The 17,324-nt window shown below is 39.4% G+C and overlaps 1 protein-coding gene across 12 annotated transcripts in view; it reads left to right on the top strand.

Moving 5' to 3' along the window:
* WNK1 (WNK lysine deficient protein kinase 1) overlaps positions 1-17,324 on the top strand; it is a 100,706-nt gene that overhangs the window by 15,167 nt on the left and 68,215 nt on the right. The gene's annotated exons all lie outside the window — the stretch shown is intronic.

Genomic DNA, 17,324 nt, shown 5'->3' with positions numbered 1-17,324 from the left:
CTAGCTCCTATAGTCCCTGCAGGGCTTCAAAAAATAACCCCTTGAAACAACCCACCAAAAAAGCCGAAAAGAAAACCCCAAAACATTGTCTGGTTGAGTTGCTGCATAGATCTCACTTTTCCTTCCCAGTACATTGTGTTTCAGAAATGGTTTCCAGCTTGAAGAATTCACTAATGCAGTGCTTCTGCAACAGAAGCAGCCCATGCAGCCACTGTAAAAGAAGTGCTTGCAGCTCTTCAGGTTTGGGGAGTCTAGGGGGAGTTAAGGAGGCTGAAGCTGTCCTGGAGGCTTTTAATGAGGATTTTGTGGCCTTTGAAGTGCCTGCCTTCTTCAGTGGAAAACTCTTGTGTTTGAGTCCGTGCTGTTGGCCTAGGTGCCAGGAACAGAGAGCACGCTTTCCTTTGACTTATTGGTGGTGTTGGTGGAGATAGATACGCTTTTTAAAAAGTGTGGAACTTTGCTTCAGAGTCATGAGGGATTTCAGTTTTCCCTGTTCTCTGACTTTGTATAAAATAACTTGTCTGGGATAGTTTGTATTCCGATAAATGTTGGTGTTTTTTCAGCTGTATATTGGCATGTGATCTCTTGCTTTGGTGACAGCAAGCTAGGAAGTCTTTCATCTGGAATCTCATGTGAGTGGTCATTTTGTAGTTTAGTGTCAGGTTTACAGTGTGAGGATCTGGGAGTCATCAGTGTGTGCTTTCAAAACCAGCAAGTACAGCAGTTGGCCTGGCTGTGTTTTGTGGGGTTTGAACAGTCTGTTACACATACTGGGATAGCAAAATATCTTGAGCCTTGAGCGATGACTTCTGTCAAGCAGGGATCAAGGGTCGTGGTGCTGTGCGCTTTGGCACATCCTGGGACACATTCATCAAAGATAAGAGGGGCTGACTGTCTTATTGGGGAAACAGAGCTGAATTAATTTCCCTTTTTATCAGTTTAGTTTCACTTTATTGTAGGCATCTGTGGCTGTTGCATTGGTAGATTTTTAGTTCCTCCTGAATGGTGGAAGTACAGAGGCTGTTCATATCCAGCCACATGCCCGCATTAGCCCAGAGTATCTAACAGGATCGTGACTGGTGATGGTGTAACTTGGAGACTTCAAATAATAGCACTTTGGTGTTGGTGGGGTTTTTTGGTTGGTTTCGTTTTTTATCCTTTTCCTGTTGAAATCCTTGCCGTGATTTTTGTTTCCTTCTGTGTTCCTAGTGATTCCTGCTGTAGCATCTATGGGGAAAAAAAGTTTGATTGAATGAAGAATCTTGGTTTATCCATTTTGTAATTTTGTTTCTAGCTCAGTGTCTGACTAGCACTAATGATATTGTGTAAGTTAACGATAGGCAACCAGTCATATTCCATGACAAGTATGCCAGTTTCCATGAAAAAAGGGATGCAGAGTTAACTTAAGGACAGAAGAAGGCTTCCTGGTAAACTTGAAAGGCACTGCAGCCACTTTCTGTAGTTATTACTGATTTGGGACAACATTAGGTTATTAAGCCTTATAGGTTGTGGACATCAAGTGTGGTCATCTTTGGTTCTGAGGGTCAAGGAGATGATGTGTATTGTCGAGTCTCCTACACTGCTGTTTCCTCTCGTCTGCTCCTAAGCAGTGAACTTATCCCTCTGGATCACTTGTGGATCCAATTTGGATATTGCAGCTGTGGACAGAAAACACCTTTTGGAGTCACTAAATGATAGTTCAAAGCACAGAGCTTTACATGCTGTGTTTGGAGTGCTGGGCTTTAGAAAAGGCAGACTTAGTGCATCAGTAGTTTTCTGTTTTCATTCAGAAAAGGATCTGCAAGTGAAGCAATAGTTGCTGTTAGGTCTTTTCAGTAACTTGATTCTGAAGGCATTAGAGGGGTGTGCTCTCATGCTGCCTAACTGGAAATCCATGCATTGGATGCAGTGAGATGAAGCTGCCAAAGGGAAGTTGTTCTGGGGACTTCCTTGGGTGAAGTGGTATGAGGAGACATCTTGCTTACTTTTGCAGCCCCTCTGTGTGTTGCTGTCAAAAATCCTGCTACAACAATTTAATATTTGAAGTCTGAGGCTTGGCGACAATGCCTAAAATGTTGGTTAAAATTATTGGTAAGCTCCATATGATGAATTTGTTTGCATTACTACGCATCAGCTGGCATAGTGTGTCACTTGATACTTGCTTTACTTCTTCTGAAAGTATGAAAACTAGCATATTTTTCTTTCATGTTCATTCTGGAGTTTAGCTCTGTAATGGTCTGTAATTTTACAAGCTATCTTTGGAAGAAGTGTGTTGGTAATGCTCTATATTGACATAGTGGTCATTTGCTTTTAAATTCTTTATTGGTACACATGGGACTAATACATCAGGTAGCACCACTTAAGATTGAGTCCTGTCACAAGAGCCTGTTCTCAGCTGCCCAGCTGGTGTATACCTAAACCACCTGGGCTGCAAATTGTCAAGCCGAGTGTCTGTCTTGAGCTTAATTGTTTAAGAAGCTTCAGCCAAGCTGTTACAGGTGCTTTAGAGAAAAATGCTTGCTTTATTGCATCCACTGGCACCTTAACTTTTTACACTTGAGGGCTGTGAAGCAGGGACTGAAAAGCAGTGTTGAGACAGGTGTGTTGTCTCTATGCTGAGGAAGTATTTCCAAGTACAGAGTTTTCAGATAAAAAAACTTTAAAAGAAGCGACATTTTCTAGATTAGACTTACTTGGAAACGACCTTTTTTTTAAACTCTGAAAACTTGATCCATGTTCTAGCCTGTGAATAGTCTGTGTCAGCATCTATATGATGCCATATGAAGCAGTTTGTTGAACTTACTTAGTGTGTGTTGATGTTCTTTTACAAATATATAATTACCTTTTGTGCAGTGTGTGCCAGTCAAACCCTCAGGATGGGAAATGCAGGGTACAAAGCTGTACAATGTAATTCAGTTCACTTGTTTGTGTTGCAACTGTTTAAGCAAGGAAATTTTAATATCTTCAGAAATGGCTTGCTTCATCATGTTGTAAGTTTCTCTGGAGAAATAGGAAGTGAAGTTTTCAAGTAGAAAGTCTTTTGTGGAACAGCAGCCTCTCTATTTGTACAAGTAGCAGACTTTGCAGCTGTTAATCTCAGTTGTCAGATATGGAGAAGCAGCTTTGGTACCAATATGTTGTAATTTGTCTGAAGGAAGCATCTGTGTAGATACAATGCTCAAATGACTTTAGCTGCAGTAAATTCAGATCTTGAAAGGTGAGTTTTGTATTATTTTAAAAGCAAATGCCCTGGTCAAAATGTCTGCTTTCCCCTGAGCTTTGAGGGAAAAATGATACAGAAAGAATGGAATATGTAACTTTGATTTTTACCAGATTTGGTAAACATCCTTTTTTTAAATCCTTTTTTATCCCTTTTTGTCTAATGCATTCTGAAATATAGGAGTTTGTATATTTACAGTTTGTTCTTTTAAATACCTTTTGGATTTTTCACATCAAACTGGACTCTTGATGTTCAGGGTTTAAGTAAAATAGGGCTACCAGCAAACAGTGTTGTTACACAGATGGCTGAGTTAGAGAAATGTTTGTGGTGTGTTATTTTTTTTCCTTTTTTTATGACAGAAGTCATGATTGTACAGGAGGAGGAGAAGATAAAAGCTCAGAGAAATATATATAAATGAAACAACTGCAAAAAATCTATGAACCATCTAAACATAGCTATAATCAGAGTAGTACTTGACTATTTTTAATTTTGTTTTAATGTTTAGTGTCTAAAACATTGGATGGGAATTCCTTTTTAATTAGCGCAGAGCCTGGTCTGTGCTATGTCTAATATTGTTTGTCCTTCCTGGGAAGGGAAAACTTGAAAGTGTTCTGGAAGGAAGGAGTGGTAGGAGCTCTTAATAGGAAAAGGCAGTTATCCCTCGGATTGCCTGAATATTGTTACCTTCAATTTAAAAAATGCAATTCTGCGGATAATTCTGGTATGTAGCTACAGTCTCTTATGGTCTTAAGATTTCACCCTGTTCTTACAAGACCATCCCATTCCACTCCCTGTCTTGGAAAAGCATCCTGTTTCTACAAGCCTGAGCACTGCCAGTAGATCTCTTGTGAAATCCTTATTTAGGCACGAGCATACTGAAGTCGTTGAGATAAGAAGAGTTCATAGTGACATAAATTTCAGTTTCCACCTCACATACTCACATGTGTGACTAATTCTGAAATGGAGTCATTTGCACTGAGTCAGCAGTTAAGTATGGTGAATGTGCTCAAGCGATCTCAGTTTGGTCTGTGTTGAGCATTAATTTGCTCTGCAGATACAGAGCCAAACCAATTGATTGTGGGAACCTTCCGCAGAAGGTGCCCAAAGAATGGACTAGGTCTCTCTGGGAGAGTGTGCTTTGAAATAGGAAATTACAAGAAAGATCTCTGAGATCCAACATGTGTTGGAAGCATAGGAGAGATTAAAATAGCATCAAAAACCTCTCAGCCTCTGTAGCCAGAGTGCTCAGGGCAAGAGCAGGCGAGGGGGGGAACTGCAGTTCTTTGTTTGCAGTGCAGTCTGGATTTTATTACTTGCAAAGTGAAATCACAAGGGGGAATGTCTGCTTCTGATGGACAGATATGTTGCAACTCATTCTGAAGATGCCTGTTCATAAATTTTTCAGCCTGCTAACAGCTTTGAAGATAGGACTGTAGCTCTGAGACTGTGATTCATCTATCCAGCTCCTGCTTATTGGATGGTCTGTTGGTTTTATCCCTCTTTCACAATTCTAGGCTGTTAAGTATCGATGCTGGTGCAGTTAATTATAAATTTTGAGTTTTAACACTTGCTGCTCTGTACTGTAATATTATTGCTGGCTACTGAAGCCTCTTTCCAATATTTCTGAGGTGCTGCAACAGGAGGTGCTTACACTTGGCCCTCATTTTTAGTAAACAATTAGAGAACAAGGATTAAAGACTCTGTCTTCCCTCTGTTTCTTTTGAAGTGATTCAGTTTCAGTGGCCCAAATGAAGAAACTTGAAGATACAAACAACCCCTGTGGTAATAACAAGAAAATTATCTTAGAAACGTTCTTATGTTTTGAGGATTTTAAAACTGCTTAATGAACTTCCATCTTTTGATCCCCTAGGAAAAGAGGTCTTAGAATTGAGCTCCCAAGAGATTTTCACACAGCTGTCCCTCAAAAATGCTGAGATCTATGTTTGGATCATTCTGTGGAAAAATTATTTTATATTGTAGTGATAGGGTCTTCTGGAGGAAAAAATTACAAAGCTACCTGATAGTCTTTAAAAGGAATTGATGAGATTTTCATCAATAACTCTAATAATAAGCATTAGAATTTTGATGGGAAAGTTTGTTCTGGCACGAGGGTTGTTTTTGAGTTAATTGAAGAAGATACTGGAGTAGTAACAGAACTGCAAAAGAATTAGTTCTCAGGTGCTTCCAGATTCCTGCTTATGTGGACTTGTCTTGCCTCTACTCACCTCCTGTTCCCTGGTAGCTGGACAGGAGGCTCTTATTCTGAAAATGAATATGGCTGCTCTGTTAGACATCTGTTCAGAGATCTATCTGTGTCCTGTCTCTGCCTGTGAAAAAGGGGTCTTGTGTAGCCTTCGTTATCTCAAGACGGGGGAAGGATAATTCTTTACTGAATCTTTCTAGCAAGAGCAAGTCTGTGTACTTGTTAAACTACTATTTAGTGGATTTCAGACTACAACGAGATCTAAGTGTCTATTATCTTTATGATACTGTCTTTAGCTTAATTAAAATGGTTTTACTGGGATGTTGTTTGGGGTTGTGTGCTAGGGCATGGAACTTAAATTAAACAGAAATACAGAATGTCTCAAATCTACTTACCCACTCTTATCCCCACAGAAATGCAATTGTTGCCAGTGAAGCAAGGGATGCAGTACCAGAACAGCTTTTCTGACAAACTGCTTTCATTTGAATTCCAGCTTCCATGGCTTTTTGTGTGTGCATACTTGCTGAACACATTGAGTGTGTTTCAGACAGAGCCATTTTGCTAAAAAAGTTTTCAGATATCTTTTTGGCTAAGGGAACTTTTTCAATGTTAAACATGATCACTCATTAATAGTTTTTGTATATGATGCACAGAATATCAGATATTTCACTGTATGGATACATTATTTGAATATTTTACATGTTATTTTGGTTTGGTTTTTTTTTTTGATAAAGCACTTTAGTTCACAATTAAACTGAACTGCATGTAGAATTCTTCAGTGGGACAAAGTAGGAGGTAAACTGAAAACAAAGAAGCCTGCTTACAGGTTGTGATGACCCATTTAAGGCAGGCCCCTTGGACCATGACATGCGCAGGCATTAGAGTTTGTCTTCAAGAAATTCCTTCCAGTGTTCCTGTTCAAACAATTGAAACGAAGTGGCACCAGACCAAGGACAGACAGTATGTGACTAAAGCACAATGTAATGAGAAACAGACTTTTTGGATAAGCTGTAGCAGTTTGAATAGCTGATTCATAGATAATGTGTTGAGTATCTGAGGCCTTCTAGGTCATGGTTGGTCTGCTGGCCGTGCAAGATATTCCCAGTAGTATTCTTTGGAAAAAAATCCTTGGATTAATACAGGATAGCCTTGCCAGTGGGAATACTATGTATGTAATTCCCAAATTCCAAGGGAAAAAAAGTAAAATGTTCATCTTAAACTTCCTCTACTGCTTTTTCCTAGCTGTGTGCTTTGTCTCCCTTTGGGGATTACTCTCTTGATACTTTCATCTCACCTGTTTGACAACACTGAATTTTAGTTGTCAAAGGCTTTTCTTGCAGGTCAATCCAACGCTGAAAGGGTTTGTGTGGGTTTATTTTTTTCCCCCTTTCATCCTCTGTAAAAATAGTACTTCTGTGTCCAAAGTGTGCATATTATTACTTTCATTTACAATATAGCAAACCCCTGGCTGTTTTTATGTATTGTATCCTGTGTTGGATTAGATAACAGGAGTTGAGTGGTCCCTTCATCTGCATTTCAATTACACTTTGTTTTCTCTTGTATTTTAATACATTTTAAAATTATTGAGGATTGAATTGCAAAGCCAATTAAGCTTCTGGATGCAGAGTATGCTTCATCATACCAGTTGTCTTAGTTGTTCATCCGACCACTTGTCCAGTGTTAAAATTTTGAGTGTTTTTTCTCTCCTGACTCAACTATACTCAATTTCCTTGCACTGTGAAAGATAATATGCATATTTTAAAATTTACATATTAGTAAATTACAATATTAGTGGTTCATTTGGTACTGTCTGAAATATTTGTGACTTTGTGAGTAGCTTTTTAGATGCCGATCATGTATGGTGTTAGCCAAGAAAGATGTACACAGCGTGTTGGTGGAATAAGTGTCTCTGATGAATATGGTATTATTGTGAAAATGTACAGTAAACATGCAAGTGATGCAAGAAACTGATTTCATAAGTCAACCTTTTGGGTAAGCATGGAAGAATTATTAATACTTCCCTTTATGAGAACCCTGAGATGAAGATGGGCATTCTGTAGATAACAGGAAAATTACACCAGCTATGCTTAAAAAATTTTAAAAGTGCTTCTCCAGTGTGGTTTAGGACTTTCATGTTTGTGAAATGCTAGTACTAATACTGGTATTTATGGAAGGTATTTCTGAGTCCTCATCTAGAACACAAATTTTGGTCACTCCATAAATCTCATTGTTTCTGGATCTCTTTAGTCTTTTTCTACAGGAGATCCCTTTTTGATTTCTTTTATCTTGCAAGAACATGCAAAACACCTGGCAATTATTTGAGGGGTTTTTGATGGATCCCTGAAGGATCTCTCAATGAGAGATCTATCTCTGAATGAGAGATGTCTGGCATGGAGTTCTCTAGTGATTACTGTAAGGATTTTCTCTTGGCTGCCAGTACTTGGCCTACACTTCATATGTCATCCTGTCATAACCGATAGTAATCCACAGTTTTGTAAATTAAATGAAGTACTTTTTTTGGATGTGTTTGCAGGAAAAGAAGGGAAGCTGGGAAGAGTAACTCCTGTAGTGTAATCAGGCTGCAAACACGATGTGTATACCAGTGTTGAAGCCAATGTATACTGTAGGCTGATGTGAGTTTACAACTGGAGGAGCGTGGGGGGGAGGGAATGCTGATTTGATACTTGTCTCTTGGTTTTATGCTGAGATTTTTGCAAAGGAGCTACTCAGAGGCACAAGAACATTTCTAGTTCTTCTGTACCCTTATTGTGCTCATTTTTAGTGGATAATTGCAGTCATCTTGCCACTTCTGCGTGTTTTCCAACCAGCTTATTGATGCAACTTTTTGGCATGCTGAGAAATGGCTATAGCTAACTTCTCTTGTTTGCCATTAGCTTTGCGAAGAATATGAGGTGAAGAATTGTAATATGTGTTTGATTTTCTGAATTGATTTGCCTTTATCAGAGTTGGTTAAGGCTTTACCCTAATGTTCTAGACATGCAGCTACAAAAGGACTGTGAGTCATACTGACATGCATGAAACAAAAAGCTATAATTGCACTTTTAACTCATTGAATTAATAGATCTGTGAGGTAACCAGAATGGATTGTGGAGAAGGCTTTTTTTCCTGAAGTACGGTCACCCCTGAGTGGAGAACTGGGTTTTCATAGTAAAATAAAACTGAGGTGATTTGATGTACCTTCCCTCTCACTGACAAAACCATCAGTTCAGTGCAAAATGAGAACTGACACTCTCTTCAAAACTTTTAATGAGGCATCTGAGCCAAGTGACAAGATGGTCCAGCTGGTTAATAGCTCATCAAGAATTCAGTTCAGCCAACACTTCAATTCTCTAATAAGCTGTATGTAACAAACATAAGCCTTATTGAGAACTGCTATCAGAAAGCAGACTTAGCCATTTATCTTCCATGGCTCAAACAATTTTAAAGTGGAAGTAAATAGATGGGCTCTGTGTTCTTTTACTGATTATTTTTGTATAGCCCAGCACTTTGATTATTGTCCCTTAATGTTCAGTCTCTCAGGACAGATACATTGAATAAAAATTTTAGCCTTTTGGTTTTTTTTCCCCGCCATGACTTCTACATAAGGAAACACAAATGTTGCCTAGAGCAGCCCTAGAATAGAAATGACTGAAGCCTAAACAGTTGCTTGCCATTCTTAGTCCAGATTCCTGAGGACCTGGAAGATTCCAGAGGAGGTCATGTCTAAGCTTTAGGTTTCATACCTACTGTTTAAAATTTTTTGCTTGCTAGTTTTGTGGAGAGCAAAGGAAAATATGTAGTTAATTTAGTAAAGTATGAGTATGGTATTTAATTTATTCTGATTAGACAATGTGATTAGTCTTAGTCATTGTTTTCTTTGGAAGTGGCATTTGGTTCAGGTTTTCAGCTCAGCCTACTTGCTTTGCTTATGAAAGTTGCTGCTGATGTGAGAGTGGCGAGAGGAGTAGTACAGATGTGTATTAATGTGTATATTCACATATAACACAGCTCTGGAAAGCAAGCATCCAATAGAGACTTAGTTTGTACAGTTTATTATTCCTTCTTAAAATTTTAGTGGTAACCTTAAGATCTACTCTGGCTGAATTTTTTGGAAGCCTGCAGGCCGGCCATACTCCTCTCTCCCTTTTGGAGTTGTACAGGTTCTATTCTGGTGTTCCCTCTTTCAGAGGGAGTGGCTGCTCCGGTCCCTAAGCCATGTGCCTGCACCTGGGTCTGTCTCTGGTGAGCGCTGGCCACGAGCCTTCCATCTGATACTGCAAATGGTATCCAGGTGCAATATCCTAGCAGTGTGGTCACCTTTGGCATTGCTGAAAATAAAAATTCCCACACTGCCACTGTAACAAAAGATGAACTTTGTTATTGGGATGTGTACTTTTAAGACTCTTGTGACCTTATATAAAGAAGAAACATTCTCATCTGCTGTTACAGAGTTTTTCTGCTGCTGTGTTCGTGAGGTTGTATTTGCAATGATGCCAGAACTTGGTACAAGCAAGCAGAGACTTCAGTTCTGACATCTTCAACCATAGGTTAAAAGTCTATGGCATTACTGCCACCAGGTGTCTTAGATGCTGCTACTGCTGGCACAGGTGCTACTGCAAATGTAAAAGCAGGAAAGTGAGCACATCAGAGGAATAGAATTCTTGGTGGTGTTCTGCCCCCTTGCCCTGTGGTGGTGAGTCACAGCTTCATCAAAACTGAGACAATCACAGGATAAAATGGGGAGTGGTGCTGGAATCTTTTGGTCACGTATGTGAGCTGTAGTTCGCAGATACTTCCCCTTCAGTGTTAAGACAAAGATGTATTTCTTATTTGCTGAAGCTTACTCAAGTAAAAGTTCTTTCAGGATATGTATAATTGACTTACTCAGACTAAATGGTGACTGATGAAGACATCTGTCCTTCTTTTGTTTGGTCATTTAGAATTTCATTTCCCTTCTTTCCGTCCTCCTACCATCAGTTATCTGTCAGGTTATGTATAATTTGTTTCTTTATTTCTAACATTTGAACAGCATAAGTAAAGTTGTGTACACTTGCTGTATCATTTAACTGCACAATGCTAAGAGAGAGGATAAGAAGCACTTGTATTTTTTGTGTTTTTAACAAATTAACTTCATCTTCCAATGCATTTTCCATTTAGTTACTATTGTAGTGCATTGAAATTCCAGAAATGAGAACAAAGAAGAGAATTATCAGATCAATTACCCATTTTCCTTTACCTTCCACATGACTAGTGGTGAAAAATTTTGAAGGCAGGTGCTTTTTACCAGGAAACTGACAAATAATGGGAATAATCTTTCAGTGTTTCACTTAGGTTGACTACTTATGTACTTCCCTGAAACTTCAAGCATTTTTAATACCTTGTGTAAGAGGAAACCTACAGCAAGTATTTACCCTTAATCGGGAACTTTAAAACATGTAACTGTTTCAAGCCTATTCTTTTCTATTGTCTTAGATATGTATTTTATACTTCAGTGTTATCTTTCTTAAGGTAAGTTGCATACTCCATGAAGATTGTCTGTGGCTTATATAAAATAGATTCTTGTGGAGATGTGCCAAGGAGCAATGTGAAATCATTCTTTCAATAAGTAAGCATTAACTTGCCCTTGCATTGCGTTTTGCTACCTGTCAGAAGCTTTGTCTTCCAGCTTTAAACTAAGATGAGGAGGAAGGTGACTGAAGAGTTCTGAGCCTCTCACTAAGGGAAGAACATTGAGGTGCTGGAGCATGTCAAATGAAGAGCAACAAAGCTGGCAGTGGGTCCAGAGCACAAGCCTTATGAGGAGGGGCTGAGGGAGCTGCTGTTTTTTAGCCTGGATAGGTACTTTTGGAACAGCAGCTGTTCAGCTCTATTTAATCAGTTTTTTTGTGTTCAGTGGTTTGTAGAAAGTAGAGTGGTGGAAGGATCTGTGCAGATCTTTGATGAATTTTTATGTCTCTTGCTGTACAGGGATGCATTTTGAACAGTCTCTTTCCCCTCCCTTTTATCTCTCTACCTGGACTTTAACGCTGGAAAGTATTAAGTGGTTTACGTGTTGAAACGGAAAAGTAGATGCAGTTCTTGTGCACGGAGACTTCCATTTCTAGGCACCAACTGTGTAATGCTGGATAATTTTTAAGCTCAGTGGACTCTTTGTTGATATTTTGTTAATCTAGCTCAGTGGTTACTGTGCTCTTTTTTCCTCTTAACTGCTAGATTTTTTCAGGATGAGGACACTGCAGCCCACAAAGCCTCAGTTCCATTAACAGTGCCGAACATCAGAGCACAATCTTGCTAGCTTCTCCTCTGATGACCCCTCATTAACCTTGCTTAAAGGCTTGCAAAGCCTTTCTCATATGCTGCAGAAATGCACACAGAAGAACATTTGTCTGTTCTGTATGCTACTTCTTCCTCCAGATAATAGGCTGGGAGCTTCAGCGTCTTCACTCAAATTTTCAGACATTTGGAATGCTTGATAAAATGCTGCTCAGTGTAACCTCAGCACAGATAGATAATTTACCTTGGTTGTGATTCAGACTATCTATAATTCAGCAGCACTTTGAAGTCTCTCATGGCTGTACATTTACAGATCACATCACTTGAAGATGTTCATTTCTGCTGATTTTTCTATGGCGTGTCTAGATGAAAACTACATACTGTCACCGTAGTCGTTAACCCCCCTGCAAAACAACAACCCATTAACTGTCTGTGCAACACAGCAGTGTATCATTTCTGGATCTAGTGTTAGGATATGCAGAAAGCTAGTAAAACCTGTCTGTAGTATATGAAGTGTCCAGTCTTTCTCTGTTTCCTCCTTACCGCTTATCTCCTAATATTGTGGAAAATGGGATAGCTCTAAATTGTGTAGCAGCTCATCCACTGATATTTAAAAAAAAACCAAACAAACCCCAAACCCAAACAGTTTAAAGTTGACCTGTGTTGCTTATGAAGTCTACTTATTTGTAAGATGGAGATCACAGGAAATTTTCTGAGTCTGGTTTGTTCTGCTGTGCACAAAGGTTCCGTGGCACTTCAGTGATGTAAATTGTAGTTGATGTTAAGAAAGTGAAAATCACCTTGGAGGATGTATATATAGCAGGAGTTGGCAGATGTAGCTCCTTCCGTGTAGAGTATTTCCCTCGGTAGCCACCTGCTTGTTATCCTGTAGTGTGTGTTTGAGGGTGAAGTGCACTGTGCCACTTCTGTGTCTGTTTAGTGCCAGCTGAATTGCCCGAGGCTTTAGCTCAGGCCTTTTGGTGTCAGTCAGTAAAAACGGTGGTGGGACCCTTGGCTGAGCTTGGGCTGGCTGAAGAGCAGACTCAAACGATCCGAGCAGAGCGCAGTGCCTTGCTGAGGAGGCTCCCCTGCTGCCTCCGGTGTCCGGGCTGGGCTCTGCGACCGCTCTGGCTAGTGGGATGTGTTCTGCAGATGTGTCATTTCCTGTCATGATGTTAACAGGACAGAACTTGGAAGGACTGTGGAAAGGTAGAAGGAAAAACAGATGAGAAATTACTCAGTAGGCTCAGTGACTATGTGAGTATCCTAGTTGAAATTTAAGATTAATTTAGGTGCCAGAAATGTATTTTCTTTCCTCATTAAGGATGCTGAGTAGATAGTAAGTCTTGGCTGAAACAGGTCACCAGAAGAATATAGGCATTTTTTGCTGATGAGCTTTGTTTTTTGTGGCTTGGTACAATAGCTAATCTTAGGGGGGGAAGGGAGTTGTTTTGTTTTGGGTTGGTTTGTTTATCATTTGTATAAGCCATGTAGGTACAGGGGTAAAAAGAGGGTAGTAGTAATACTGTGTGTAATTCATGCTCCTGTACCTTAAGGAAATTAGTGGAAGAGTAAACCTGCACCTGGGTTATCATGAATGCCCAAGATCCCTGTTTCACATTGAAAAATGTAAACACCTCTGATAGCTCTTTCCTGACCAAAACAAATCAGATAGGAAGGACCTGGATAAATGGAAAGAGCCAAGAAAAAGCCTATTGAATAGCTCTGAGCTGAACAATCGTTTCATTTGCTGCTCGTCTCCTTTCAGGCCCCTGGCACTGCAGAACTTCGAGTCACGTGCTGGGAAGCCTTGCTGTTTGTCCTGGCTTGTCAAAACAATTTAATGTAGGTGGAAAGGAATGAATGAAATGAACAGAGTAGGCTTGATGCATCTGTTTCAGTTTGTTCAAAGGGCAGCCCAGGGATGTGATACTTAGGTCCTCCAGGGAAGCTATCAGTTTAGGAAGAACAATGCTGTCCATTTTATAAGATAGCTAAATCCATTTTAGGAAGCAAGCTCTCCTACAGTTTGACAGCTTTGTATATTTTTAAAAATATTTGGGCTATATCTGCTCAGCTTGTGCTGAGCTACTACAAGAATGTGATTTGGTGACTTCTAGATTTAGGACTTTGTCTTGCCTGCCTGAGGTTGCTGCATTATGGTAAAAAAAGACTAGGAGAGGAGAGGGTGTGTCCATTTTTAAATTTTTCTAGTGGGAATTCCAAAATGATTTGGTCTTCGAAGGATAGGATATCAAGATGTATATTATTAACTGTTCTTAAAGTGCTGGCTTCTTTATAGAATTGTTCAAGTTTCCTAGGCTTATGGAAAACTACTTGTGTGTCTTTCTACTTTGTTTAGTTTCTGGCTGTTTGATTTAAAAATAAATTTTTTTAAAAAAATCAACAAAAACATTACAATTGTCTAACTCATCTTGTTCTTGGTGAAACTGGAATGTTAATCTATGAAACCTATAACTTTGTTTTCAAGTGAAAACAGCAAATACCTGTGGAAATGATCCATCTGTGTACCTATTTAGACTGTGAGTTATAGGAAAAAGGGGATAAATCTGCTTATCTGATTCACACTTAGGATAATTTAATCAAAAGGAGGGTATATTTTGAGTGATAGGCCACAGACTCCATTACATCTTTGTAAGTGCAGGTAGAGCTGAGGGTCTTGCATTTCTGCAGGCTCCTGCTCAGAGGCCACAGTGGATTCTGAGTGCTGCCCCCAGTAGCTGCCTTGTTGGGAAGACACATCTGGGCTTTTGAGTCTTTTGGAGTATGCAGTTATAACTGAGGGTAGTGAAAACTGTTCCCTTCCCAAAGTCTTGCAAAACACACTTTTAAATTCCCACTAAGTGATGATGGCTTCTTTCTCTCTGCTACAGCTATGCTGTACAGCCACTTTGTGGATTTTGTGTGATGCCAACATACTTTTCATTCCCCTGCTTTTCCTGAACTATTTATACCTAACATGGCTGGTAACATCAGATCTCAGTCTCCCAAATTACATACAGTGCTCTATTTTACTTGCTTATTTCAATATTTTAGTAGCTGCAGCTGCTGAAGTTGCATTTTTGTACAAGAACAAGCATGAGGTGAAGTTGTCACTTTTGCCCATACTAACAGCTCAAAGGATGCCAAAATGTATTTGGGATGGGCTCTATTCTAGTCTGTTTCTATGCAGCCTGGGAGATCTTGCTGTCTAATATTTTTAATTACTCAGGTTTTGAAAGTGGAAATGTCATTTTAAATTGTACATTGGCCTGCAGGCCAACTATTTGCAAGTTGCATTAGAATGTAATTCTTACAGTTATAACCAGTTATTGTTACACAGATTTTGTTGGTATAATTGTACACAAGATCCAGTATTTTCCTGAATGTTAGGGTTGTGGGTTCTTTTAAAGTATATTGACAGTCTTCTGTAACCTAGCATTAGTATTCCTTTAGGAGAAGAACATAAAAACCTGTTAGGGATGAGGGTGTGGGTTGTGTGTCCAAGGAAATGAGGGTAGTAAAAGGTAGTATGCATTGCTGGGCTTAGGAAACAAGTGGCCTCTCTGTCTTTTTCTTCCAGCTCTGTTTAATGTTCCCTTTTGCTGCTGCAGTTATGTACTGAAGGGTGCAGAGTTTCCTTGGTTGCAAAAACATAACTGTGTTCCTGGGTGAAAGTTTTTGGCCTGTGTTTTGTCCAGACTTGTCCCAGATCACTGGGGCACTGTGGCTTTCAAAGCAGCATTGTTTTACTTAGCCTATCGCATGGTCCTGGTGGATTTTTAATGCCAGCACTGAAGTGTTGAGTGCCTGTGCTGAACGTCACAGCTGTGTTTGCAGGAACATGATGCTGCCGTGGATGTGACCAGAGAGAGAAAGGAGTCCAAATGTGGGTGCCTCTTAGGAGTCTGTTCATTGATAAGAGTGGTTACCACTTGTTAGTTTCTATTTGGGGCCAGTAGTACCGAGGCAGGGAAAACTGAATAAAGCCCTTAAGGGAGATTAGGTTATGTATATTAAAATGAGAATGAAACAAAATACACTTGACTTGATGTTTAAGTGTAGGTCTAAAACTGTTTGTGGTAGATAACTTGTTAGTGTGCACAAAATAAAGGAAATGTAGTCCAAATGTATGTCTAAGATCTTGGGTTTGGACAAAAATGAATGCAAGTGTTCATGTTGACTATTTAGAAGTGGTAAAAAAGTAAATATTGCAGCCTTTTTTGTATAATGACCGTATATAATAGCTGAATTTACAGCAAAATACAGTGGTTTTTAAAAGTGAGTTATATATGGGTCAAGTGGAGAGGCTGAGAAAACAGCTTTATTTTCCTGTAAGAAAGGTGATATTGTGATTGTGTTATTTGAAGCACTGTCGCTTAGAAGCGTGTATGTGGTCAGCTGTACCTCCTGCAGCTCACTGCTCTTCTGTCTCACACCAGTTTGAAGCACTTAAGATTGAGGTTTGGAGCAGAACTTGTGCTGCCCTGTTCGTTATAATGAAAGCTATTAGATGGGTAAGACAGCTCGAATGGTAGTACTGATTGCGTATTAAAGGCTCTGCAACACCTAAGCAGACATGAGTGCTCAATTGTTGGTGGAGTGTTTGTGCAAATGCTTTATCAAAACTTGTGCGAGTATGCTTATGAAAGAATGGGAAGAGGTGGTAGTGCTGATTTCTGCAGAGTGAAGTAGCTGTAGGATTGAATGCTTTTGATGTCTGTAGATTAAATTAGTCATACTTAAGGAGTTTGCATTTTCCCAAGGATTGTAAAAGTGGGTGAGATTCATAGACACCAATAGGAAACTGGTCCCTAGGGTGATTTCAAACCTGTTTTCAGACTTTCACCAGGGAAATTGTACACTTCTGAAAATTGGAGCTTCATCTGAAAAAGAAGTTTGTCCATGCCTGAAGATACTCCTTGAACCTTTTAGAAAAAGTCGATGATCTAAGTTAATGTAGGATGGTTTAGATATTACATGGCTGAACTGTATTGAGAAAACACATGGCCTGTAAAAGGAAGAGGAATTACTGTCTGGAGGACAATGGGAATAGAAGTAAATCCTGCATGTTTTTACTTCTTCCTTTTAATTGAAAAGACAACGTGAAATCAAATGAGTTAAAATTATTACTCAGGTCTGACAAATAGGTCTTTGGTTATTGCTAAATAACTGTTAGAAACAGTAATTCTGAAATTCTTGGCTTTAAGTATATCCTGAAGTATTTTATGTTGTTTTTCAATACAAACTGCAGACGGACCCAATTTGTGTCAGTCAGTCAGACAGACTGGTGTGAGCAGTGCTTTGGTAATGCATTGGTAAGCTGAGAACTTTGCATGGCACACGGAGACGGTCATCTCTGAGATGTGCTGCTTGTTCTGGTAGTGGCTGCTCAGAGCCTTGGTGATACCTGGTAGCCAGTTGTTGGTAGGCAGTATAACAGTATTGTCCAGGAATGCTTTTTTGTGTTCTGTCTCTGGCCAAAAGATTGCTTTCTGTCTCTAGTGGGAGTTACGGCTTTGTTTTTGTTGATGTGAGATTTCAGGAAACTTGCTCAATCTTGAGGTTCTGCTTTTAATCAAAGAAAATCCAATTCATTCACTTGATGGTCTACAGCTACAAGAACAT

Source organism: Corvus moneduloides, chromosome 4, assembly GCF_009650955.1.
Source record: "Corvus moneduloides isolate bCorMon1 chromosome 4, bCorMon1.pri, whole genome shotgun sequence".
NCBI classification, from domain to species: Eukaryota; Metazoa; Chordata; class Aves; order Passeriformes; family Corvidae; genus Corvus; species Corvus moneduloides.
This window is presented reverse-complemented; position numbering and strand designations above follow the sequence as displayed.